General features: G+C 34.9%; 1 pseudogene; it reads left to right on the top strand.

Moving 5' to 3' along the window:
* Positions 1 to 4472: 4472 nt before the first annotated feature.
* On the top strand, positions 4473 to 5907 carry LOC149746848 (small nuclear ribonucleoprotein E pseudogene; annotated as a pseudogene).
* Positions 5908 to 6538: the final 631 nt, after the last annotated feature.

Here is a 6538-nt window from a genome sequence, read left to right as displayed (position 1 = left end):
ACTTTAAATGTAAATGGATTAAATGCTCCAACCAAAAGACATAGGCTGGCTGAATGGATACAAAAACAAGACCTGTATATATGTTGTCTACAAGAGTCCCACTTCAGACCTAGGGACACATACAAACCAGAAGTGAGGTGATCAAAAAGGGTATTCCATGCAAATGGAAATCAGAAGAAAGCTGGAGTAACAATACTCATATCAAACAAAATACACTTTAAAATAAAGACTGTTATAAGAAAAAAGGAATGACACTACATAATGGTCAAGGGATTAATCCAAGAAGATATAATTATTGTAAATATATATGCATCCAAAATAAGAGCACCTCAATACAAAGGCAAATGCTAACAGCCATAAAAGGGGAAATCGACAGTAACACAATAATAGTGAGGGACTTTAACACCCCACTTTCATCAATGGACAGATCATACAGACAGAAAATTAATAAGGAAACAAAAGCCTTAAATGACACATTAGAACAGAAAGGCTTTATTGATAACTATAGGACATTCCATGTGAAAGCAGCAGAATACACTTTTTTCTCAAGGGCACCTGGAACATTCTCCAGGGTAGATCACATCTGGGGCCAAAAATCAAGCCTCAGTAAATATAACAAAATTGAAATCATATCAAGCAACTTTTCTGATCATAAAGCTATGAGATTAGAAATCAATTTCAGGAAAAAAAATGTAAAAATCACAAACACATGAGGGCTAAACACTATGTTATTAAATAACCAACAGATCACTGAAGAAATCAAAGAGGAAATCAGAAAACACCCAGAGAAAAATGACAATGAAAACACCATGATCCAAAACCTATGGGACACATCAAAAGCAGTTCTAAGAGGGAAGTTTATAGGAATACAATCTTACCTCAGGAAATAAGAAGAATCTCAAATAAACAACCTAACTTTACAACTAAAGCAACTAGAGAAAGAAGAACAACCAGAACCCAAAATTAATAGAAGGAAAGAAATCATAAAGAACAGAGAAGAAATAAATGGAATAGAAACAAAGAACACAATAGAAAATATCAATGAAACTAAAAGCTGCTTTTTTGAAAAGATAAACAAAATTGATGAACTTTTAGCCAGACTCATCAAGAAAAAAAGGGAGAGGACTCAAATCAATAAAATTAGTAATGAAAAAGGAGAAGTTACAACTGTCAACACAGAAATACATAGGATCATAAGAGACTACTACAGGCAACTATACACCAATAAAATGGATAACCTAGAAGAAATGGACAAATTCTTTGAAAGGCACAACATTCCAAGACTGAACCAGGAAGAAATAGAAAATATGAACAGAGCAATCACAAGTACTGAAATTGAAACTGTGATTAAAATCTTTCAACAAATAAAAATCCAGGACCAGAGAACTTCGCAGGTGAATTCTATTACACATTTAGAGAAGAGTTCACACCATTCTTTCTCAAAGTATTCCAAAAAAATTGCAGAGGAAAGAAATTCCCAAGCTCATTCTGTGGGGCCACCATCATTCTTATTCCGAAACCAGACAAAGATATCACAAAAAAAGAAAATTACAGGCCAATAACACTGATGAACATAGATGCAAATATCCTCAACAGAATACTAGCAAACTGAATCCAACAACACATTAAAAAGATCGTACACCATGATCAAATGAGATTTATCTCAGGGATGCAAGGATTTTTCAATATACACAAATCAATCAGTTTGAGATACCACATGAACAAACTGAGGACTAAAAACCATATGATCATCTCAGTGGATACAGAAAAAGCTTTTGACAAAATTCAACACCCATTTATGTTAAAAACACTCCAGAAAGTGGGCATAGAGGGAACCTACCTCAACATAATAAAGGCCACATATGACAAACCTACAGCAAACATCATTCTCAATGGTGAAAAACTGAAAGCATTTCCTCTAAGTCTAGGACCAAGACAAGGATGTCCACTCTTGTTACTATTATTCACCAAAGTTTTGAAAGTCCTAGCTACAGAAATCAGAGAAGAAAAAGAAATAAAAGGAATCCAAACTGGAAAAGAAGAAGTAAAACTGTCACTGCAGATGACTTGATACTATACATACAAAATCCTAAAGAGGCTACCAGAAAACTACTAGAGCTAATCAGTGAATTTGGTAAAGTTGCAGGATACAAAATTAATGAACAGAAATCTCTTGCATTCCTATACACTAACAACAAAAGTTCAAAAAGAGAAATCAAGGAAACAATCCCATTTACCATCACATAATATATAATAAAATACCGATGAATAAACCTACCTAAGGAGGAGAAAAACCTGTACTTAGAAAACTATAAGATACTGATGAAAGAAATCAAAGATGACACAAACAGATGGAGAGACATGCTGTTATTGGATTGGAAGAAACAATATTGTGAAAATGACTATACTATCCAAAGCAATCTACAGATTTGTTGCAATCCCTATCAAATTACCAATGGCATTTTTCAGAGAATTAGAACAAAATATTTTACAATTTGTATGGAAACACAAAAGATCTCAAATAGCCAAAGAAATCTTAAGAAAGAAAAACTGAGCTGGAGGAATCAGGCTCCCTGACTTCAGATTATACTACAAAGCTACAGTAATCAAGACAGTATAGTACTGGCACAAAAACAGAAATATAGTTCAATGGAACAGGATATAAATTCCAGAGATAAACCCATGCACCTATGGCCACTGAATCTAGATATAAGGCAGCACAACTGGAGGATTAATTCCAAGTTAATGAGCTCATTTTCTTTTCCTAACTTAGAGAAAAGAGCAATAAATAACAGCTCTGTAATAGAAATGGGGAAAACTGTGTAGTCCATAGAATTTTAGAATTGCAAGGCAACTTCAAAGATTATCTAGGTCAGTTCTACCATCTCTCAGACTAGAAAACTGAGGTTTAATTAACTGTCAAGGCTGGCATAGTAGGAGTAGATCAGAGACAACTAGCCAGGATACTCAGTTTACCAATGTTCCTGTTATTAATGAGGGTAAAATTCCCACTACATTTTGTATTCCTTAAATTATTCATCTTTGAATGAAAAACATGAACCGGAAGTAGGTATCCTCTCAACCCCTTATTTCAAGGTCTTTATCATTTTCCTCCTCATTGGTTACAACAATAGCATTTCATCTATTCCCCTTGCTTTCAATCTTGCCCTGCTTCCACCAATTTTCTACATTACCAAAGGAATAATCTTATTAAGACTTGTATTTCTCACATCATTTCCCTGTTTAAACACCTTCAATGGCTTTCAGGAGAAAACAGACTCCTTAGTGTGACATGAAAGTTTCTTTTGTACCAATGTCTGCTCTATGCTATCATTTCATCATTGCTTGATGCTTCTTCCTCAGATACCTAAGCACTTACAGTTCACAAGTCTACCAACCTCTTCTATATCTCGATTCTTTTGCAAAGTCTATCGCCCCTGTCTGATGTACTGCTGCATCTTATTTTCATTAATACCATCCTCTCCCCTCCCCTCCCAGGACCATTTTCCTGGCCAGGACAAGTCTTACCTAAACCACTCAGTCACAATGTTACTTCTTCCATAATGCCTTCCCCAAGCTGTCCTCCAGTTTCCTAGTGCTTTCCAAAGACCCTGGGCTTAACTTGACCCCAGCGATTTTGATATTTATTATAATTTTGCACATTTGGCCACCTCCTTCAGAGCTGGGATAGCTTTCACGACTGATTCCAGTGACTGGTACAATGTTTTGTTGGCTCTCTGATCACCATTTGCCATCAAGCATATTACACTTAAACTTCAGGCCCCTCATTTGCATAAACAGTAGGAAGAAACCCTAGACATGTGTTCTTACAGTCACACTCTTTAGTGGAACTTGAAAAAGTAATTTTTGTATTTATTAAAGGAATCCCTCACCCCCAATTTTGTATATCTCAGGTCCCACAAAACCTGAAATGGTCTGGTAAGATAATAAATGACTATGGAATGAATGAACAGATATACTTTCAACAATGTATTAGCTCTATATTTCAAAAGTGCACCACTTTATGCTAATATGCTTTGTAGATTTGTTGTCTCATCTCTTAAAATAAGAGAATGCTACTTAGTCTCTGCCATTTTCCAGGCCAATTATGATAATAAAACTCTTAAGTACAAGAGTGGAATGAGTGCAGAGCACAGTCCAGTCTTGCCTGGAGAGTTTTGTGTTGGAGTCCCAGCTGAACAAGTGGTTGTCACTGAAAAGTGGTTTTAGGGCACTTCCCTTGGAGTCACTGTGGCTGGTCTCTTAGTGTCATAAGAAACTGTAGAGAAGGCAGAGAACTGACTTGCATGGATTCATTTGCTCATTTATCATATATCAATAATATGTATAAGATGTATATAAATTATGTATATATGTATATATAATTACATAACATGTTTCAATTACTATGAACTTGAAACCTACATTCAAGTAAGAGGACAAAAATAAATAATGAAATAGGTGGTCTTAGACTGAGGTAACAGAAGAAATGGGAGAAATAAGTAGAAATAAATCATTCAAGACACTGAAAGTTGTAGTTTGGAAAATGTTTTTATTCAGGCTGCAGAAGGTCATTGGAGAATTTCAGTTAGGGAAATGGTGAGTGCTGATTTACATTTTTAAAAGTAAATTATCCTACTGTGACAAGAATGATTTCATTGTGGGCAAGAGTAGAGTACATAAGACTGGTTATCTGCTAATATTGAACTCCTAGTGAGACAAGGAGAGCCTGGACTGGGGTGGTGGTAATGGATAGGAAGAAAAGAAAATAGATTTGAGATATATTTTAAAGTAGAGTCAGACAGAGAAAGATAAATATCCTATGATATCAATTATATGTGGAATCTAAAAAATAGTACAAATGAACTTATTTACAAAACTGAAATAGAGTCACAGACATAGAAAACAAACTTATGGTTACCAAGGGGGAAGGGGGGAATAAATTGGGAGATCGGGATTGACATATACACACTACTATATGTAAAATAGATAACTAAAAAGAACACACTGAGTGTGCGGTATAGTGTGGTCTTTGTGAGCGTCCACCATGGTGTACCGGGGCCAGGGCCAGAAGGTGCAGAAGGTGATGGTGCAGCCAATCAATCTTATCTTCAGATACTTGCAAAATAGATCTCGGATTCAGGTGTGGCTTTATGAGCAAGTGAATACGTGGATAGAGGGCTGTATCATTGGTTTTGATGAGTATATGAACCTCGTATTAGATGATGCAGAAGAGATTCATTCTAAAACAAAGTCAAGAAAACAACTGGGTTGGATCATGCTAAAAGGAGATAACATTACTCTGCTCCAAATTGTCTCCAACTAGAAATGATCAATGAAGTGAGAAATTGTTGAGAAGGCAAGTTTTTTTAGGTGTGCTTTTTAGAAGTGTAGTTCTAAAGCATTTATTCATATTGTTTTGCTCACCTTTATGTTATTACCAGATGACAATAAATGGTGTGGGATTGTTTTTTTTTTTAAAAAAACAAAAAACAAACAAAAAAACCCCACACTGTATAGCACTGGGATCTCTACTCAATACTCTAATCAATACCTATATGGGAAAATAATCTAAAAAAGAGTGGATATAGGTATAAGTTTAACTGAGGGTTGATGTAAAGGCAGAAATCAGTGGTGACTTTTCTTTTTTTTTTAATTTGATGGATGATGTTACCATTTACTGAGATGAGGAAACAGCAAATGGGCGAAGTATCAAGATTTCTGTGAGAGTAAAGCAGGTGAGGACTTGTACCAAGTCTGACTCTAGATGGCAAACTTTCAAAATGTTTTACAGAGACAACAATCATAATAGCTATTCCAGTTTTCTCTCAGTTGAGCCTATTCCCCATATATCATATGAAATATACAGAAGGATATTTAGATGATTCTCTCTCTTTTCCTTCTACTTCATTCTGTTAAACATTTAGTGGTATACTCCGTTACAATTCAGCCGCAAGGTCTAGCCATCTCATGATCTCTTACATTCTCTCACTTTCCTTTATTTAAGTCCAACATTGTGCCTTGCTGATTCCAAGTTGCCTATAATTTATGCATGAGATAAGTGAAATTGGATTCCTATAACATGCCAGGGATACTATTGATAAGGAAACAGCAGATACACTCTAAAACAATTAGTGGGATATTAAGGAAAGCTATTACGTAAAAATGCCAAGATACTTATCTTTGGGTTATAGCTATCCCTTTATACCAAATATTAGTTATCACATGGAGGATTTAAAAACTTCTGTCCCTCATGTTGAGTATGGATATTTCTAATACAACACACTTATAAACACACATAGCTATTTATTTATGTCATTCAGTGTGATACTACTCTGATACTCAGATAATGTACAGGTAGAAGAGTCTATAAATACTACAAAAATATTAAATTATTGCATGTTGTAAAGTACTGTGATGAAGATAAAGGTACTATGATATGATGATGTTGTAGCTGTTAATTCAACAAAAAGTTCAATTTATCTGATTATAATTTACTACTAAAGCTTTAGCACTCTTTGAAAACCCCCTTTGCTGA

Source organism: Delphinapterus leucas, chromosome 18, assembly GCF_059928025.1.
Source record: "Delphinapterus leucas isolate spDelLeu-1000000601 "Yukka" chromosome 18, BTC_Dleu_Yukka2, whole genome shotgun sequence".
Taxonomy (NCBI): Eukaryota; Metazoa; Chordata; class Mammalia; order Artiodactyla; family Monodontidae; genus Delphinapterus; species Delphinapterus leucas.
This window is presented reverse-complemented; position numbering and strand designations above follow the sequence as displayed.